Raw genomic sequence first — 21,653 nt, 5'->3', positions numbered from 1 at the left:
CTTTGGATATATACTAAAAGCATTTGTTATAGTCTAGCAATAAACGAGGACAACAACTAAGGTAGAGGACATGCAAACTTGGAAGTTGATTTAAGAGATATTAAAAGTGGAGTGTGCTATTAATCCCAGCACTCAGGAGGCAGCAGCAGGAAGATCTCTGTGAGTTCAAGACCAGCCTAGTCTATGGTCTACATATGATTTCCAGGAGAGAGAGGAGTAAGTAAAACAAACAAACAAAAAAACCCTGTCTCAAAAAATAGCCAGATAGCCAGAGAGAGAGAGAGACAGACAGAAACAGAGACACAGATAGAGACAGAGACAGAGAGAGACAGAGAGAGAAGATTGAGATATTCCTGAGGCAAACTAGAAAAGCTTAATGAGCAAATGGACAAAACTGGAAAGGTGCTTGTAAGAAAGGGTGACTCAAGGGTTTGAAATCTAGGGATCTAAGTGGATAAGAGCAGTAAGATGGACAAGACGTTTAATATAAAGTTAAAGGAAAACCTCACAATTTGAGGATGGGTTGCCTTGAGTAAAGAGCTAAGCTGGAATCTGGAATCTGGTAAAGATGAGTCCCTCTGGGCTGGTGTGTGGCTCAGCAGGTAAAAACCCTGACTTTTAAGCCTCACCTGAGTTTAATTCCTGTTGTCTGCATAGAGGAAGGAGAGAATTGACACCCTCAACTTGTTTCTGACCTCCATGTGCACACGGTGGCAAGGTGCACTCGTGTGTGTGCAAACATACACATACACACACTCACACACATATAAATGAAATTTTTTAAAATACAGGCTTTTTTTCCCTTTGCTAGTACAAAAACTAAGCAATGGGGCAGGCTTTAACCCCAGCACTCAGGAGATAGAGGCCAGTGGATCTCTGTGAGTTTCTGGTTGGCACAGTCTACATAGTGAGTTCCAGGACAGCTAGGGCTAAATAGTAAGACCCTGTCTAAAACAACAATAAGCAAACAAACAAAGCTAACAACTAAGAAATGATGCAAGTTGAAATTCTTCACAGCATCTGAGTTATCTCCATGATGTGTGCATATTTGAGAAACCTCAGCTTCAAATGATTATGCTTGAGATACAGTCTAGGGTCTATCCCTGGGCTACATCCCCAGCCCCAGGGTGAGCTATAGGAAACTGTTAATGTATTGCTGTCTGTAACACCAGCTATGCACAATGCATCTGGACACACAGGAATTTTGGGACACCTTCTAAGGGACAAAATCTCTGGGCTCCTTCTGTTCCCCAGGTGACCTGGGCAGCGTGGACCTGAGTTTCTACCCTGAAGTTTGTGGTTAGTTTTGGTCAGCTTGACACAAACTAGAGTCACCTGGGAAGAGGGGGCCTTGATTGAGGAACTGCCTCCACCAGGTTGGCTTGTGGGCGTGACTTCCGGTCATTGTCCTGATAATGATGCAGATGGGAGGGGTTGGGAGGGCCCAACCCACTGTGGCCAGAGCCACCCTGTCAGGGTCATGGGTGTGTAAGAAAGCAAGGATAGAGATCAACACAGTAAGCAGCGCGCCCGGGTGTCTGTGTCAGCTTCTGCCTTGGTTTCCCTCAATGGTGGACTGTAACGCGGGAGTGAATTAAATCCCCCACCAAGATGCTTTTGGTCGTGGTGTATACCAGGGTGTCTGGGGTTCTCACAGGTGAGATGCTGGCAGCAGCGGCCAGGCCAGCGGTCTCCCAGTTTACTTCCAAGTGGAGGCTCCTCCACCAGGCCCTTGCTGCCTGGAGCCTTTTTCATCACGTGATCGCTCAGGCTTGTGCTAGATGGAGCTTGACTGTCCTCTTGCAACACAATCCTGTACGAAGTCCAAGATTCCCTGGCCTGATTCTGACAGGTCCCTGGGGGAAGGTGACACGGGGTGGAACCTCCAGGCCTGGAAGGACAGGAGCCCCAGAGGGATCTGTCCAAAAGCTTGGCAGCAGCGGCGACACCATTAGCCTGGAGTGGCCAAGCTGGAGTTGGAAGTGGAGTTCCGTGGGTTTGGGGCCGCGCCTGCCGCACAGCGGCTCCTCCAGGCCGAGACCCCGGCGCAGAATGAACAGAAGGCAGCGACCTCCCGGAGGAGTGGCCGGGCCAGGAGCACGCTGAGCTGCTTCTCCACCGCGGTCCTGTATGCAGCCTTCCTGGGGCTGGTGAGAGCTGAGGCTGCACCCCTCCCAGGCTGGGCACTAGCCTCCTGCAGGGGACCTGCCCTCCCCAGCTGGACTCTCACCTTCGCTCCCTGCACGTTCTGTGACTTTGGGCACTTCGGACCCATCAGCTATCTCGTGGGCGCTAATTTAATCACTGTGGGTTACTGTCCAGTTCGAAATTGATTGTGCTATTTTCTAATTGCCGCAAACTTTCCTGGCGTTGCCTGGGTCTGCAGCCACTGCACCTCGAACTATAACTTACTACACAATAAACTGACTTTTCTAGCCCTTCCACTTCTCGATGGCCACCCACTTGGTTTTGCAAATAGGAACCAGGCCCAAGAGGAATGAGGCTTTTTCCTGGTCATGCAGGTGTTTTAGTGGCGGAGCCAGAATCTGTCTCCCCACGATTCTATTGAAACGAGCCCTGCAGCACCTTTCATGTTTTCTTAGAGCAAAATGAAGTGGTTTGGCCAATGCCTGTGTAAACGGTGGGAAATTCCGTGTTGCTTGGAAATTGGGACCTGGGGGAGCTGTGGGTTGGGTTCCCCCAAGACAAAGCTATTTTTCCCCTCTTTGAGAGCCTCTCAAGCTTGGAGAGACTGACTGAAGCTATAAGCACTGAAAAACTTTCTGTCACCACCATAATTGATTGGTCTAAGTGGAATCTCCATTCTTTACACGGTTCTGCTTTTTCGTTCTTGTTATCTGTCTAAACTACAAAGGATGGCTGGGTAGGAACACTTATTGCCCCCCAACCCTTGGGAGGGCAGAGTCTTGCTATATAGCCCAGGCTGGTTTCAATTCTGCATTCCCCTGCTTCTTCCTCCATGCCTGGCCCTGATTATATCTCCTGAGGGGATATGACACACTGGGAAATAACATGATGTCATCAAGAAAATAATACCATGAAACTCAGCACAATCCTAATGGCTGTCTCTGGGAACCAAACTGAACATAATCAAATAACCCAAATATTACATTAAAATAGAGTTCAAATATTTTATTTCCTATTGGTCAGAATTGTAGTTTGGGTTGTCATGTGACTAAGGACTATAGCAAGCTGTGAAATCCACTGACTTAGTCTTTTTGTAGTTAGCCTGTAACACACATGGGAACCTAAAAACACACTTAACTATCATGACAAGAAAGTCTTTGGACAGCCAGGCTTACAACCCACTATTCTGGATGCCAGCAAGCCAACTTACCTGCTCCCACAAACAATATGCCTTTCTTTTTTCTGAGTTGTTTCCTTAAGATAGTCACTCATTCATTCATTCAGCAACAGCACCACCAGGTATTTTATTGATTGGTTTAGTACTATCATCATCATCATTTATTATTATTGTTACTATTATCATTATTGTTGCTGTGAATTGAACCCAGGACCTTGTCCATTTGACATGCATGCTCTCCCGGTTCCTCAGCCACCCTTTTCATTACTTTTTTTCCCTACTGGGTCTCACTATATAGCCCTGTCTGATGTTGAACTTGCTGTGTAGACCATGCTTGCCCCAAACTCTTAGACAACCACCCACCTCTGCCTTCTGAGCTCTGGGATCACAGGTGTGAGCCACCACACTCAGCCTCACTACTCTTGTACAGTAGTAAAATCAAGGGAATGCTAGGTACAGCATTCTATTTTACTCAGCAACACATACAAACCCACAACATGGCCAAGAAGATTCAAAGCTAAATTTTGTTCCACTAATCAATGGGCATGAATGTTTTCCTCCACCTGAGAGCTCCTCACCCTTCTGAGCAGGAGCTCTGATCTGCTACAACACACATTTCCCCAAACTAACATCTTACCTTCAAGGACTACAACAGCACCACCTGTTGCCCAGAGTGAGTCTAGTTCGGGAATCCTGTTAGGACTTTTCTTCAGTAGAAACTAACATGTTTGCCACATGGTTGGAACTAATTTTGGATATTGAACACTTTGTTATGATTGTGGAAAGTATGGAAACTTTATGGAAAACTGCTCAGAAAGCAGGAGAGAGCCAGGTCAAACAGCTAGTTCTCAAAGATAGGAAAGTTGGATAGAGTGAAGAAATTCCCCATAGACCAACCTCGGTCCTTGGAGACTAGAAAACATGGCTACCTAGGGGCATTTGAGCAGGACTCAGTTAAATTTGCACATCCTGAGTTTATGTAGCTCTTGAACATGGTCCAGTTGAAAACATCTTTTGCAATCCCTTAGCATGAAGTAATAGTGAAAAGACAACTTCCTGGACTTAGTGGTCACATAGATCATTCCAGGCCCTATGTGCTCAAGATCAACCTCTTGCAGATGTCACTCAGATCAGTTCCCTGTATTTGCTGGTGACTACATTAGTAACTAGAAAGCCAGGACCATATTCCCATCGAGGCACAGAGCAGTGATATCCACCATGTCAAAGAGAGCTTTCCCTCCTTCTCTGGGGATTCACAGTGGTGGAGTAGAAACATGGAACAATGTTGGCCATAGTGGTAGTGTTTCCTGATTTGGAGGCTTTGATACGCCATAAACCCAACAGCTGCTGGTTTTTGTTTTGTTGCATGGCATTAACCTTGGTATAGCCTCCATGGTGCTGTGTATCTTCCTAGAAGGAAAGGTAGCATCAAGATAGCCAGTGATGGAAAAAGAAAGGTTTTGCAGTAACAGATCAGTCTTGATCCATGTGTTAGGATGCCCTCTGCTTCTTGGAAGATACATTTCTAGGTAGGTTTGCTATAAGGCTCCCTATAGATGTATAGTTTGAAGAGTCTTGAGAGCTGTCAGTCTAGAACTCAGGGCTCTGATGATTTGGTGTGTATACACTGGTATGGTCTCTTCCAACAGAGCCAGAGGGAGCCACTTACGGTGTTATGCCATTGACAGGCAATCCGGTCAATCCAGGCGTGATATCACTGTGTCTGTGACACTCATACATTGAAACTAGTATTTCTGTTGCTGGAGATCTTTGCAGGAATGCCCCCAGGAGGAAAGCACTTTTTAAAAAATAACTGTAGCTATGTATAGTGTTAGCCATTCTGTACAAAAAAGTTTTTGTCACCTAGGAGATAAGCACTAAAAGGGGCCAGTGAGTGAATCCACCCAAAAGTGTTCAAACCATCCAGCAATGGCTACAGTATTAATAATTTGAGGGTTTATTGTCTTATAAAATTAACCAAACACGAGCCCTTTGTGCGGTTTTAATAGAATAGCCACCCATTGTTGTTTTTTCATTATTTGTGACATTTCAGCTCTTCCATGAGGACTCCTGTAGGGCAGAGATTGTGGAAGGATCCAGCAGCTCCAGGCAGTCATGCAAGCTGACCCTGAATCAGAGCTCCCAGGCTGATCCTCCTGCCTCAGCCTCCTGATCACTTATAACTACATGTATGGCTGTTGTCCCAAGCTCTTGTATATACTTAAAGATACAAACATGATTATGACTTACATTAGGACTGTTTTTTAAGGATTTATTTATTTATTATGAATACAACAGCCTGCCTCCATGTCTGCATGCCAGAAGAGGACACCAGATCTCATTATAGAGGACTGTTACATTTCTGTGGATCTCATATAACTTCTGAAATATTAACACATTGAGACAAATGCAGCTTAAAGAGATTTGAACATATTGCTTATTTGACCATGATTCACACATCATTTATCAAACATAACCAATTAATTAGCTATTTCTCTATTTTTAGGAATATAGCACATGTTTTTTTAGAGAGACCAAGGGACATTCTGAAAGACCCCAAATTATTTCAGGGTAAAGAAAAATATAAATTTGAAGGTCATAAAAATATCAAAAGTTTAACACATTTGATCAATATAGAAATTGCAGATCATAGTGAAAAATAATCCTTTATTTAACCAAAGTGGTATTACTGGTCAATCTAAATTCTAAAAATTATGTGCACTAAGCTTAGGTTGGTTAGTAGAGAAGACTCAGTTTCTTAAGTGATGAGGAAGTCCTGTGTATATGTCAATAAAGCACTGTTGGCCAATAGGGAAGCAAGATAGGTGGGACTAGGAGTCCAGTAGGACTCTGGGTAGGAGAAACACAGGGAGTCACGATGTAGCCTGCCAGAGAAGTAAGATGTCCAGAACTTTTCTCCAGTAAGAGAAATACTTAGAATAACAATTATGGAGTAAATACTTAAGCCAGTAAGAAACAAGCAAGGCCAACCGCTTCATAATTAATACAGCGTCTTGTGTGTTATTTGGGGACTACAATGCGGCAGAGCCCAGGCGACTGGTGGGGAAGAACCAAAGCGCCTGACAAGAAAAAGGCATCACTCTACACTTAAGTGGTTTTGAAAAAAAATCACGAGTACAGCATGAAACACAGGAAATTATTGTTGATGAAGTTTTCTGTCCCACCAGGGTCCTGCCACCCTTGAGGCCCTAATCAACACATGGAAGTTATATTATAAAATTTTTGGCCAGTGGCTAGGGCTTCTAATTGGCAAGCTCTGTCTTAATTATTAATGCATAAATACTAATCTATGTGTTTCCATGTGGTCTTGGCTTACCAGAAAATGCCCTATTACTCCTTTGGCAGCCTACATGGCAACTCTCTGGCGGGCTCTCCCAGCCTACCTTTCCCAGAATTCTCCTGTCTCCTAGTCTGATAGCCCAGCCTATCCTTCCTGCCTGGCCACTAGCCAAACAGTGTTTTATTCATCAACCAATAAGAGAAACATGCATACAAAAGGACATCCCCCATCAAATTATGTTAAACATTTCCTTGACTCTTTGTTTCTTGGGCCCAAACAACTCAAATGCAATAATGAAACAGACCCTTCACATTTCCCATTGAGCACCATCTAACACACCAGGAAACAAGAAGACCAAATTCTAGTTTTCCAGTTTGCTTTAGTATTGTTGCTCAATTTCTAGAAAAGCTTCAAACAATTTTCATCTACTGTCAGCCAGTTTGTCCACACAGAAAGTGTTTTCACAAGTTCTTCTACATTCTTCCTGCAATATTCTTACTCATTCTACTTTGGTCATATTGTTCTTAGTTTAGAAGAATAGTCCTACTTTAGGGCATGAAGAAATTCATTTTTCCTTTGATAATGCATCTTCATACTTTACAGTGTTCCTTCCTGCCCTGGTGACTTTTCTATTGCCATGACCATGACCATGACCAAGGCAGCTTATAAAAGAGCTTGTGTGGGGCTCACAGTTTCAGAGGGCTAGAGTTTCTGACCATCATAGAAGGGAGCATGGGAGCAGTCAGACAAGCATGGTGCTGGAGCAGGTGCTAAGAACTTACATGTTCAGACAGCAACCACAAAGCCAGCGGGGGAGGGGGACCAGTAATGGCTTGGACTTTAAAAAACCTCTAAACCTACCCCCAGTGACACACTTCCTCCAATAAGGCCATACGTTCTAACCCAATCCTTCCCAAACAGATCCACTAACTGAAGACCAAGTTGTTGTGGAATATTACTTTAACTTGGCAAAGATGTGTTATACTTGTTTATGTTACATTTGTTTAATTATGGAAATGGGTGTTGTTGTTTTACCTTGCCTGACTAAGGCACTTGATTGGTCTAATACAAAGCTGAATGGCCAATAGCTAGGCAGTAGAGGGCTAGGCAGGGCAGGTGGGCAGAGAGAATGAGGAGGAGGAGGAATCTAGACATAAGAGGACAGAGAGAAAAGGGAAGAGAGAGTGAGTGAGAGAGGAGCATGCCTAGGGACAGGCAGCCCCCAGACAGACAGACACAGAGTAGGACGTACAGAATGTTATGTGTGTCCTACTGAGGCAAAGCAGATGAAAAGAAACAGGTGAATTTAAGTTACAGAAAAATAGCTAGCCAGAAATGAGCATAAGCCAAGGCTGAGCATTCATAACTGATAAGTCTCCATGTCACGATTTGGGAGCTGGTTACCGGCCCAAAGAAAGAGTGTGACATTTGGCATTACAATGTGGGGCCTGAATTTCCACATAGGATCTGAAAAAGAAAGAAGAAAAAGGAAACAAAAAGCAAATCTGGCTCCTTTAAGAGGCTCTTCCGTGCAGTGAGCACTTGAAAAGCCGCACATTAAGTAGAAACAAAAAGCTGGAAAAAAAAATGTCTGCAACGTACCATGTTTGTCTTTTTGTGACTGGGTTACCTCACTCAGGATGGTTTCTTCTAGTGTCATCCATTTGCCTGCAAATCTCAAGATTCCATTGTTTTTCCGCAGAGTAGTACTCCATTGTGTAAATGTACCACATTTTCTCTATCCACTCTTCGGTTGAGGGGCATCTAGGTTGCTTCCAGGTTCAGGCTATCATAATGCTGCTATGAACATAGTGGAGCAGATGTCCTTGTTGTATGAATGTGCATCTTTTGGGTATATGCCTAAGAGTGGAATTGCTGGGTCTTGTGGTAGACTGGTTGCCATTTTCCTGAGGAACCGCCATACTGAATTCCAAAGTGGCTGTACAAGTTTGCATTCCCACCAGCAGTGGAGGAGACTGTTCCCCTTTCTCCACATCCTCTCCAACATAAATTGGTGTTTGAGATTTTAGCCATTCTGACAGGAATAAGATGGTATCTCAGAGTTGTTTTGATTTGCATTTTCCTGATGGCCAAGGATGTTGAGCACTTTCTTAAGTGTCTCTCAACCATTTTAGATTCCTCTATTGAGAATTCTCTATTTAGTTCTGTACCACACTTTTTAATTGGATTATTTGGTGTTTTGGTGACTAGCTTCTTGAGTTCTTTGTATAATTTGGAAATCAGCCCTCTGTCTGATATGGGCTGCTGTTTTGTCTTGTTGACTGTGTCCTTTGCCTTACAGAAGCTTCCCAGTTTCAGGAGATCCCATTTATTAATCGTCGATCTCAGTGTCTGTGCTACTGGTGTTACGTTCAGGAAGCAGTCTCCTGTACTAATTCGTTCAAGGGTACTTCCACTTTCTCTTCTAAGAGATTCAGTGTGGCTGGATTTATGTTGAGGTCTTTGATCCATTTGGACTTAAGTTTTGTGCATGGCAATAGATATGCATCTCTCTGCAATCTTCTACACACCAGCATCCAGTTATGCCAGCACGATTTGTTGAAGATGCTTTCTCCCCATTGTGTAATTTTAGCTTTTTTGTCAAAAATCAGGTGTTTGTGGGTGTGTGGGTTAATATCTGGATCTTCAGTTCGATTCCATTGGTCTACCTGTCTATTTTTGTGCGAATACCAAGCTGTTTTCATTACTATAGCTCTATAGTCAGGGATGGTGATGCCTCTGGAAGTTCCTTTATTGTACAGGGCTGTTTTGGTTATCCTGGGTTTTTTATTTTTCCATATAAAGTTGAGTATTGTTCTTTTAAAAATGTCTGTGAAGAATTGTGCTGAGATTTTGTTGGGGATTGCATTGAATCTGTAGATTGCTTTTGGTAAGATTGCCATTTTTACTATGTTGATCCTACCTTTCCAAAAGCATGGGGGATATTTCCATTTTCTGGTATCTTCTTTAATTTCTTTCTTTAAAGACTTAGAGTTCTTGTCATACATGTCTTTTGCTTGTTAGGTTAGAGTTACCCCAAGATATTTTATGTTGTTTGCAGCTATTGTGAAGGGTGATGTTTCTCAGATTTCTTTCTCAGTGCATTTATCATCTCTATATAAGAGGGCTATGGATTTTTTTAGTTAATCTTGTATCCTGCCACTTTTTTGAAGGTGTTTATCAGCTATAGGTATTCCCTGGTAGAATTTTTTGGGTCACTTATAGATAAAAGGATAACTAGCCTATAATCCACAACCCCAGAGAAACTGGGAAACAAGGAAGACCCTAAGAGAGACATATATGATCTCCTGGAGAAGGGAAAGGGACAAGATCTTCTGAGGGAGTGGAGGGGGAGGAGAAAAAAATGATCGATTAGGAAGATAGAGTTGGGGGAAGAATAGAGAAGGAGATCAAGAAAAGAGATATCTAAATAGGAGGGAGCCATTATAGGTTTAAAGAGAAATACTCCTTGATTTCTAAGCCAGGCGAGGGACCTTGTCTAGAAATATGAGGTGAACAGCACCTGAGAACAAATATTTAAATTTCTAATAATTCATAAGGATGCTGGAGAGACGGCTCAGAGGTTAGGAGTATTTACTGCCCTTGCAGAGGACCAGGTTGGTTCCCAGCAGCCACAGTGGGCAGGTAAAACTCCCGCTCTGGAGGAATCTTACACCTCAGGCCTCCTCAGGCAACTGCACTCATGTGCACATACCCACATATACACACACAGAGACGGAAATAAAAGGAATTTCAGAATTAAGTTTTAAACAATGCATGAAATGAAAACTTGAAAAACCTAGAAGGTACAAGAAAGACAAGATGTGTCTTAGCAAGGGTAACCTCAGAGAACACTGACACTTCTTAAATAGGAGAAAAATGAGCTCATTGCTGTGCTACAGTATATGATCAGTTCAAAAGTAAGACGAGGAAATGGGGGAAAACTAAACAGATAAGAACACTGTGGAAGGTTGTGGACACGTGACCATGTTTGCTGAGATTAGAAGGGAACTCCTTCAAGTTTTCCTAAAATGTAAGCATTAGTGTCTAAGGTTCACTGCAATACTGCAGTTGCATTCTTGCTGTTAAAACGATGAGGTTTCCTTAGCATGCTGGCTGTCCTTTTGCTCCTTTTGAATATTAGCACATTAGTTCTAAGCAGTACAGCCTCCTTTCCCTTGTCAGCAGGGCTGGATACTGTGGAGGATCTCACTTTAAACTTGGGGCGCTTGGCCTAGAAAACATGGATCCCCATTTTTACTGCGCTTCACACTTTACCTGTTAAGCTGTGGTTCACATGAAGAACCCCAGTCCTCTGTAAAAGACCTAAGTTAAGGCAACAGTGGGAGGTTTGCATTTGCCTGTGAAGTGCTAAGTTCACTTGGGTTGAAAAGGGACAGTCTTTACCTGATATGACCTCGAATAAGTGTTTTAAACCTTTGAAATTTTGCCAAATCAGAGTAAATTTGTTTCTGTTAAATTTTAAGTGCATGGGTGTTTCGCCTGCATATATGAGTGTACCACATCCATGTCTGGTGCTGGCAGAGGCCAGAAGACAGTGTTTGGTCACCGGGAACTGGAGCTACAGGCATGTAACTCTGACATGTAACATGTATCACATATGAGCTGCCATGTGGATACTGAAATCAAGCCCAGGTCTTATGGAAAAGAAGGCAGTGCTCTTAACTGAAGCCACCTCTCCAGTTCCCAAATATGTTTTTAGACCATGAATTAAATAATTTGCGGGTTTCTCCAGTGGATCCTTGGAATATCTCAAAAAGATAATTCTCTTTATAAAAGTAGAGAAATTAAATTAATTGGACTTACTATTAAATTGCACGGGAAACATTGTTTAAAAGTATATAATGCTATACTTTTCAGTTATTTTGTAGAAATGTGTTATTGTTAATGTGTCTCAGAAATTGTATAACATTCAGAAATTAAGGGGAATGTCCTCCTGTATGCTGTTAATACGTTTCTCTTATTGCTTGATTAGTAAAACACTGATTGGCCAGTAGCCAGGAAGCAAGTGTAGGCAGGATTGCCAGATGAGAAGAATTCTGGGGAGAGGACACAGAGTGAGCCTCCAGGAGACACCATGTAGTTACCAGGAAGATAGGGCACCAGACCTTCTCCATAAGTAAGGCCATGTAGAAATACATATATTAGTAGTTATGGGTTAATAATTAAGAGAGAGCTAGCAGTAAGAACCCTAAGCCATCAGCCAAATAGTTTATAATTAATATAAGCCTTTGTGTGTTTCTTTGGGGCTAAATGGCTGTGAGACCAGGCGAGGCAGAAACTCTGTCTACACATAAAAATGCCAGTCCTAGTAGAACACCATCAGTCATACTCCTAACTAACATATATAAGGGTTATATGCAAGACTCAGACAGAGTGGGCCAGCCTGTGTGGTCCTAGCTAACCATGAGGCTGGCAGGAGGATCAATTCAGAGCACGAGGTTTAGTCAACATGGGCAACACAGCAAGACCCACCTCATAAGAGTTATAGGTCATGAACACGAACAACTTTCCTTACCAAATGCATCACTGTTTTGTCCCCCATCAGGGCTTTGACCATGGCCACTCTAAGTCTTGTCACTTACAGTTAATGGTTTGGGACAGGGGTCTTCAAGGACATGCATGGCAGAGACTCTGTCAATACAGGATTCTGTGACTTTAAGATGGTTCCATTGGCCTGAGTAGGAATTCTCAGACTTCTACAGAAGAAAACCAGTGGTTCATAAACAGCAAGCTGATGTTTAACCCAGCAGCAAGCACAATAAGAACTAAGCACCATGGAAATGACTTGGCAGATTTTCATGCTAAGTAGCCAGTGGTGGAATGATTACACTATGCGATTTGAATTACCTCGCCAAGATTGATCCAAGTCTAATAACCCACCATAATCTATTTAATGAACAATTTTAGGCACCTGAGTGGAAAAGCAAAACTGGTGTTTAAGGTGTTTAAGGGGATGGAAATCCATTGTGAAGCATGGTTCAGGGCAGCTTGGATGTCTGCCTGGCACTCGCTGAGTCTTTGAAGCTTGCAAATGACCCAAACATGACCAAGCATAACCAAGCATCAGGGATGGATATGAAAGTTGACTCCTAAGCAAAGCTTGGCTTTCCAAACCCTTAGTTTTGGTTGAGACAATAAGAGTCATAAGTGATAAGTTCCCAGAAGCCTCATGCTTTAAACCCTTGTGGATGGATTTGTTCACTTGACACCCACAGAAGGTAATTCCTGGTACAGTCTCTTCCAATACAGAAAGGCTCTTATTGCAACTGTGACTATTATAAAATTTAATTTCCATAAACTAGGTGTGATGATACAGTCCTAGGATCTGAGCATTTGGGAGGTGGAGGTAGGAGATCAAAAATTGAAAGTCATTGTTGGCTACACAATGAATGAATGGGAGCCAACCTGGGCTACGTGAAACCCTGCCTGAAAAGGAAAAGGCGCTCTCCTCATGGAGACTTCACAGAGAACTCTCCAGCAACAGCCATGCCTGTTTCACTGCACAGTGGCATTGGGGCACACTCATGAACCAGCTCCATGGCCTCAGTCCTGAATATTATCAATTGGTGGCAACTGTATCCACTCCCATTGGAGAGCATAGACAAAGCCCTTGTGAAAACTCACTTCAAGGGGAGATCCCTTGAGATGGAAATATTTAGAGGTCAAGTGCTTGCTGCACTTGCAAGAGGACCTAGGTTCAATTCCCAGAACCCTCACAAGATGGCTCATTGTTTCCTGTAACTCCAGTTCCCAGAGATCTGACACCTTCTTCAGGACACCATGGGCAGCTACACACACATGATAAATATAAATGCATACAGGTATACCATATAAAACATGAGAAATAAGTGGTCATTTCTGAAATAGCTGCACCGTTACTGATAAAAACTCACATATCTAGAAATGTCATACATTATAACACTGCATAATAGTCATGGCTTTAATGGATTCCACCAAAAGATATTTTCTCCTGGTTCTAAAAAGGAAAGTCCATTATATTGATGAACTGATGTTAGCCTGAATTTCCATGTTCTAGAATCTGGGCAATGGGGCTTTTAGAAATATCGCCATTAACTATTGTACAGGGCTATTCCAGGTTTGTTTGTTTGTTTGTTTGTTTTTTCTTTTTCCTGTGCAGCAAAACTTCCAAGCCGCCAGCCCTGTATCTGTGTCTTAATGGAAAGAACTGCACCTGTCTGCTCAAGTCTTGCCTGTGCTGGAGACCATAAGGAAAATCTGGTCAAGGACATTTCTCCAGAAAACAGACACCAACATAATTATGATTCACTTCACTAAGATCATGGACAGAAATTCTCTGTCATTGCAAAAGCCACATCCTTTTCTTTTCCCTCTAATACCTGGTGCCCCAGTCTCTCCCTTTCCTTTGAGGGAAATATCTGGTTCCATAATGTGGACACAGCAAAAGTTATAGCCAGAAACCAGAGCGATGCTGGGGTTGGGAGCTAGGGGCTCCCACATCAGGAGACAGCATCACTACCGCCATGCTGTTCCACATTTCCAGGGAATCCTCATCACACTGCAAAGGGGTGGAAAGCTCTCCTTGACATGCTAGAGAGCTCTGCTCCTTGCTTCCTACACTCGCTGGAATGACAACACGATCTTCTCAACAAATAACCTAGTACCTTCAAAAATAGAAAACGTGGGGCTGGAGAGTGGCCTCGGCAGTTAAGAGCACCTGCTGCTCTGAAGGGGACCTGGACAGGAGTCCCGGCACCCACATGACTCACAATGGTCTGTAAGTCCAGTTCTACTGGTCTCCATGGGCATCTAGCATGATTGTGGTGCACATATATACAAGCAGGCAAACACTCATACACAAAATAAAAATTCAATGAGAAGTAGGAAACTGGAGTGTTATTTGCAAATGGTATCTGCATCTGCACTCCCACAAACTGAATTACCTGTGAGTATAAAACAAAATCTCACTCGTGTCAATTAGACACAGTAAGGTCCATTTCCACTGAACGTCTATACCCCTATTGTGTGCCGAAAAGGATCACAAAATGCTTCCCCCCAGACCTGGTTAGATCTATAAACTTCCTGATGGCTGAGCAAATCTACCGGCATCTGCTCAGACTCTCCTTCCAAGGACGCATTCCCAGTCTGTGGAGAGTCTCGGCCACCTTCAGCCTCTCCTGATTGGATCATACTGTTTGATCTGTTATTTCCTGACTTTTTATAGGATTCTTTGAAATGTCTGAAACCTTCTGATAATGAGAGGCCAAAGCCATCAATATGTACACTTAGCACCTGCCCTGCGTTAGTAAGAGAGAAGTTAGTTTTGAGGGAAGAAGTTTCTAACCGGGTTCCTGGGAGTTTGGGCTCTGTAGCTTTGGGGTGCTGGTTATATGGCATTTGTGATGAACACTTAAAGTTAGGGGAAGGAGGAATCTTACAGCCAATCAGATGCTCCAGAGCTTCAAGGGCATGAGAAGCCCCTCTGAAAGATGAGTGGGAGGATTGGTATTTCCATAAATTAGTGAGCAACGTTAGTGCTGTGGACTCCTCCCTCCATGTTGGGGCTGGGTGTGGAGATGAAGAGAACACTGCTCCACACAGCCCCTTCCCTCAGCTGCTGCTGCTGCACAGTGAGGCTCCAATCGAAAGACGCCCCAGGGGCTGGTGCAGCTCAGGGGGAAGAGGCTGGAGGTTCAGGATTCAACCCCTGCAGGACATGACAATACTGCTGTTTCTCCAGACATGCTCTGCACACATTAAGGGAACTTCCCTGGGGAGAGGAAGGACCATGTGATTGTTCACAGGACCAGCCAGCACTTGATCTGCAAGCACCCAGCGTTGTGGATGCCAAGCCTGGTGTATCAAGGCTTTCGAGAGTTTATATTAATTGGTTGTCTAAATACATGTGGCTCCTGTTACCAGACCACCTGAGAAAATGGAGACCCCTCGGTCACCACCAGCAAAGAGCAGCCAGGAGCTGATGTGGTTCCTGGGAGTCTTTCTCTGACTGCTGAGCCTATGTCCACTCCCAGCCTACACGATACTGAGGCTTTTTCATTATGGTGAGCTGTGTTCCACTGCCAAGAACTTCCTACAGTCTACTGCTTGTGATGGATTTGGGGTGTAGGAGCTGTTGAAGGTGCCAAAACACTTTCATGTTTGTGCAAGAAAAAGATCAAAAGTTACATCTCACCCAACAAATGCTATTCAGTCATTCAGTGCATGTCTCAAGTTAAGGCAAGTGATGGCCACTGGGGCAGTCCGGCTGTATGTGAGAATGCAGAAGACATGGCCCTGTGTTGATGACTCTTATCTGTGAGCTTTTCCATGTAAATTAAAGGCGTTTGGATTCGACTCTTATGTAAGAGAGATCTCTGATGCTATGTCCATATTCTCTGGATTCAGCGTGATGGCTCAGCAGGGACCTGAATTCAGTCCCTGGGATCTACACAGTGGAAGGACTGAATGGAATCCCTCAAGATGTCCTCTGACCTCCACGAGCACACCATGGTGCAAACTGATGGGGGATGCCCTTCTGTATATGTGTTTCTCTTATTGGTTGATAAATAAGACACTGTTTGGCCAATGGAGGCAGGAAGATAGGTGGGACTAGGAGTCGAGGAGAATTCTGGGAAAGATAGGCAGGGACCAGGAGGATAGGATGTGCCAGGTATTCTCCGGTAAGCAGAGCCATGTAGAAATGCACGTATTAGTAGTTATGGGTTAATAATTAAGTCAGAGCTAGGCAATAAGAAGTCCTAGCCATCGGCCAACAATGTTATAATTAATACAGTGTCTGCATGTTCATTTAGGCCTGAGATGGGCAATGGGACCTGGAGGGAGAACAGGAAGCTCCAGAAAAAGCAAACACACACACACACGAAATAATTTGTAACCTGTATCCTAAAATCTAGAATTTTGGGTGCCCTTCGCTTGGGTTTTCCTGAAGAATGAGTCATACTGGGGATGCAGACCGTATCTCTCAGAACCAATGGGCTGTCGCTTGTTAGTGTAGCATCCTTAGACCTTTGCTCCAGCATGTGCAGGCCTCAGCATGGAGGAGCGTGAATAGTACTGAGGGGCAGGTCTTTGCCTACTGTGTTCTCCTTTCACAACCGCTTAGCTTCCTACACCCAGAGTGTGCGTCAGCAGTAGGATGCCAGACAGCGCTTCAGAGAAATTCTGGTAGATTTGGAGATTTTTGGATACATTTAGGGTTTGCAAACCACAAGAACAGTGGAAGAAGCAGATACCTGTGAGAATGCTAATGCTGCCTGTCAGCTAATGGGAGCTTTGCAGCCTGGATTAAATCATTTTAGATTTAAAGGAAAGATAGCTTGCAAACTTTGAATTATTTTCAAAAATTATTGGGAAATATTCAGTGGCTATGGCATATTTAAAATTGTCTATGGGAAGCCGGGCAGTGGTGGCACACACCTTTAATCCTAACACTTGGGAGGCAAAGGCAGGTGGATCTCTGTAAGTACGAGACCAGCCTGGTCTAAAAGAGCTAGTTCCAGGACAGCCTCCAAAGCCACAGAGCAACTCTGTCTTGAAAGAAAGATAGAAACAAACAAATAAGTAAATAAAATTGTCTATGGGAGATCTTGAGCTCTTCAGTGAGATTCTTAAGGGGAGTAGTGATCCTAGTTCCCCCAGGCATCTCATGGGTACTGCTGGCTCAGGTCGAATGTGCTGGTGACTCCTTGAAAACACAACATCAAAAAACAAATAAGAGGGAACTTCCTCAATCACCGCATAATGCATTACATCATGCACTCTCCATTTTAAGTGTTTTGAATACGGATGCCCGAAAGCAATCTGCTGCAGACAGATTTTGGCACGATGGCACCAGAGTGGCTTTTGCATGAGTAAAAGGAAAGAATCTTGCAATAGATTGTGGAAGGGGCCCAACCGCATTTTAGAATGGGGTCAAGGGCAGTTTGTGGTTTTTTTCACAGAAAGAAAATGAAGCTTGGTGGCTGCCTGACATTTGGTGTGGTGTGTGGAACAGAAGAGTGCCAGACTTGATGATACTGTGGAGGCTGGTGCTCTCCCAGATGAGCTGGAGTGAGATCTGTTGAACCTATGTTCCTGACCCTTTGATGCCATCATTCTGCAGTCTGAGAATGGAAGGAGAATGTGATGATGGCTAATGATTCCTACCTTCCTCATAAACCTGCTGCACCAACTTCCCAGACCTCTGTGAGTTTTAATTATTCTGGATCCAGGTAAGGATGGAATGCTTGGCAGTTTATTCACACCATATCTTGGGACATGGCATTCATTTTTGCCAGTCTAGTATTCACCCGCTGTTGAAATAAAAAGCCTGAAAAACAGGTACCTCACAGTATCTCCTTCTGTGGGAAAGAGACTCATTGGAGCCTCAAACACTATTGTGGAGGCAATGTGTAGCTAAAGCCTCTCTTCAATACAATATCACTGGAATTCAGAATTAAGTGCTACACTGGTCAAGAAAAAAATTGGAGGCTCTGATGGACACTCCCCCCCCAAACTGATGGGGAGGAATGGGACAAAGGCTTTGCTGCTGGTATTTGATATTCAGGGACTGTAGCAGCTCAAATTTACATTTGGAAGTTAGAAGCAACAATGCATTGGACTTTAAGATAGGGAAAAAGAAAAGGTTCAGAATTGTGGAATTACTCATACCTCACCCCCCACAATCCTTTGATTGGATCAGAGTTATTTAAGGGACTAGACCCTCACCCATCCTCCTGCTTCAGCAGCTATAACAGGCTGCAGAAAAGACCCAGCAAGATGTAGACCTCGGACTCAGCAACATGTGCTGAGCTTCCTGACCTTGCCTGAGACACCCTCCATGCGGCAAGGAACCACTCAGAAGTCAGCTGGTGGGCTCTGGATGTGCTTTACAGTAACAGGGCATACAGAGCATAGCAACTGCCCTGGGAGGGCATAGGCCATAGCAATCAGTTGACCAATCAACACAGGTTGCCCAAGCCCAGAAGTGCACCAATCCTGAGGCAGTGTGGACCCCAGGCACTCACCTTGCTCTACCCCAATAAAATCCCTGCTCCTCGGTCTCTCCAGGTCCTTCTTGCTCCACCCACTGTGTCTGATGGACAGAGAAACTGAGTTAATAGAGTTAGCTTGTTAATTGATTAAAGAAACCTTTGCTTTTGCATTGGAGAGTCACCTATTTGGTGGTCTATTTGGGGTCTTGCGAACGTGGCATAACAGTTATGAGAATTGTAATCTAACCCATGCTAGAATTAGAGTATCCACCATTTAATATGTGTAACAACTTTTGTTCACATTGAAAGTATTCATGGATAGAAAAGCCAGAGCTCAATCTGAGAGGAACTTGGCATGATGCTAACAGTCTTTTGATTCAGTGTAATTAAAAAATGAATTTGGATTTTTACGCAGCTAAAACTGCTGGAGACATTCTGGACCAATTTAAAAGGGCCATTCCATCTTGGTCATCCTTTACTCTTTAATTAGGTGGTATTGTAGCCATAGGAGCTACTATATGTACATGTGTATTGCTTAGTATTATCAAGTTGCTTGTGAACTCTCGATAGAAAATTGTCTGAGGCACATGGTACTCTCCCTTAACCCTTAGTAAACAGTGGCTGGCAGTCAAATATGGGTAAGATCTTTTTGCCTTCAGTCAACCTAAGAGAGGGCACATGTGACAGAGAGTGTGTACCAACAACAGTTAAGTCTGGAAGTTTGAAAAGGACAACCTAAGACAGACAAATCATCTGTCCTGTGGCAAAAGCATGGGCATTAATAATTAAATTAAGAGGGGGAAACTGTGGAGGCCCACAGAAGTGGCTCCATTCATCTTAAGGTCAGAGAGTTAGAACCTGTTATTGCTCCTTCAAGGTTAAACCAAGGTGGCCTAAGGTGTGGCTATTATATGTCCTGCCTAGAGACAACAGGCTATTTGGCCTAAGGTGTAGCCAATGGATGTCTTACCTGAACAACAGGACATTTGGTTCAGGGTGTGATTACTTGATGTTTTGGATATTAAGCAGGTGATAACATTTGTTCGGTCCTTTTATCATGGTAAGGAAGCCTTTTGCCTCCCCCCCCCCACTTTTGATTGGAGCAATAAACTTGGGGCTGATCACAGCATTTACTGGATGCCCTCCCAACTCTATCTTCTGTTTCTTGTCTATGTCTTTCCTTAATCCACAGTCCTCCTCAAGCACAGACCAGATAAGTCGGCTGAACCATACAAGAATGAGTTGGACCCAGACCCCCTGAATGTGGGTGTCAGTGAGGAGGCCTAGGTAATCTATGGGGCCTTGGGTAGTATTTATCACTATAATACAAATAAACTTTGAGTGCCCATCCCACAATGAGGGATGTTCTCTCAGCCTAGACTATTGAATGAGGGCCTAGACCCTACCCTGGATGACATGACAGACTCTGGAGATTCACCATGGAGGATTTCACCCTCCCTGGGGATTGGAGATTGGGTGGGGGACTGGGGGGGTCTGGTGGGGAGGGATGGGGAGGAGGGGAGGGAGCTGTGATTGACATGTGAAACAAGCTTGTCTCTAACTTAAATTTAAAAAGGGAAGAAAAAAAGAATGCATTCAGGTCCAGTCTAGGATAGAGATTTTGTCAAAAAACAAAGGGGCGGGGAAGGAATAATTTTTCTTTTAGCTTTTTATTAAGGCGAGAAACAAGAAACATAGTTTGTTTAGACTTTTCTTTGTCATCAAGGAACCACAAAAGGGCAAAAGAAGTCAATTTATAAGAAGCCCCCCCCTCTGGAAGATAAACTAAAAACTAAGGAATCAAATCTTACAAATCCTGGGAAATTTTTGTAACAGTGTTAATCTCAAGGAATCAATCAAGTGCCTGTCATTTTAAAAAATATATATTTTATTTCTTAATTATGTGTATGTACGTGCTGTGTAGGGGGGATGTGCATGTGCCCAAAGATCTCAGGCAGAGTTGGAGGCCAGATTGGTCTACAGAGTGATTTCCAGGACAGCTGGGGCTACACAGAGAAGCCCTGTCTTGGGGGAGGGATGCCTGATGTAAAGAAGTATCCAGGTTTGGTGAGATGGTACACATCTGTAATCCCAGCATTTTGAGAGTGAGGCAGAAGGATCATGGAGTTAGGGTCATTCTCACCTACATGTCAAGTTTGAGGCCAGTCTGAGCTACATGTTTCAAAAAAGAAACAAAATCTTCTGTTTTCCTGAAGAAAATTACTAATTCTGTAAATTCCACAGACAGCACAGCCCCATCAACATTGAATTTAATCTGAAGTCCTACATGCATTCGGGTTAAGGACTGGCCTGAAGCATGGCAGAGGATGCCTGCAGTAAGTCTGAAGTCCACAATAAGACGCAAAACCAAAAAGAGTATAAATGCCTCAAAAAAAAAAGAGCTTTTAAAACTTTTGACAGCAGACTAAAACTCAGCACTTAAGTTTTACCAAATTTCAACACTATTGTGGTATCATCTAATTAAACTTTCAAAATAGAGTTCATTGAACTGCCAATGCCCAGAAATGGGCAAAGGAAGTAAATGAGTAACAATAAAAACCTTCCTCCTACATGTGACATTTTGTTCTGCCTAGAGATGCTGACATAGATGGGGGTTGTCCTAGAATACATATGTTTCTCTTACTGGTTAATGAATAAAACACTGATTGGTTGATTGGCCAGGCAGGAAGTATAGGCATGGGTAGGAGATGAGGAGAATTCTGGGAAACTGAGGCAGATGGAGTCATCATGTAGAGCTGGGGAAGAGAGGACACACAAGGTGTTCTCTGGTGAGCCAAGACCACATGGAAATACATGGATTAACAGAAATAGGGTAATAATTAAGACAGAACTAGCCAATAAGACGCCCAAGCCACCAGCAACATTTTATAATTAATATAGCATCTGTGTGCTTATTTGGGGTTATTATTATTTTTTTGTTTGTTTGTTTGTTTTACGAGACAGGGTTTCTCTGTATTGTTTTAGAGGCTGTCGGTCCAGCCAGGCCTCGAACTCACAGAGATCCACCTGC

The 21,653-nt window shown here is 43.5% G+C and overlaps 1 long non-coding RNA gene across 1 annotated transcript; it reads left to right on the top strand.

Annotated features, from left to right (window-relative positions):
- Window positions 1-1,849: 1,849 nt before the first annotated feature.
- Window positions 1,850-5,579, top strand: LOC121132905. Its single transcript, XR_005869609.1, has 2 exons — window positions 1,850-2,150; window positions 5,379-5,579. It is a non-coding gene; the product is annotated as an uncharacterized LOC121132905 (long non-coding RNA).
- Window positions 5,580-21,653: the final 16,074 nt, after the last annotated feature.

This window comes from Mesocricetus auratus, unplaced genomic scaffold, assembly GCF_017639785.1.
Source record: "Mesocricetus auratus isolate SY011 unplaced genomic scaffold, BCM_Maur_2.0 Super-Scaffold_100018, whole genome shotgun sequence".
NCBI lineage: Eukaryota > Metazoa > Chordata > Mammalia > Rodentia > Cricetidae > Mesocricetus > Mesocricetus auratus.
This window is presented reverse-complemented; position numbering and strand designations above follow the sequence as displayed.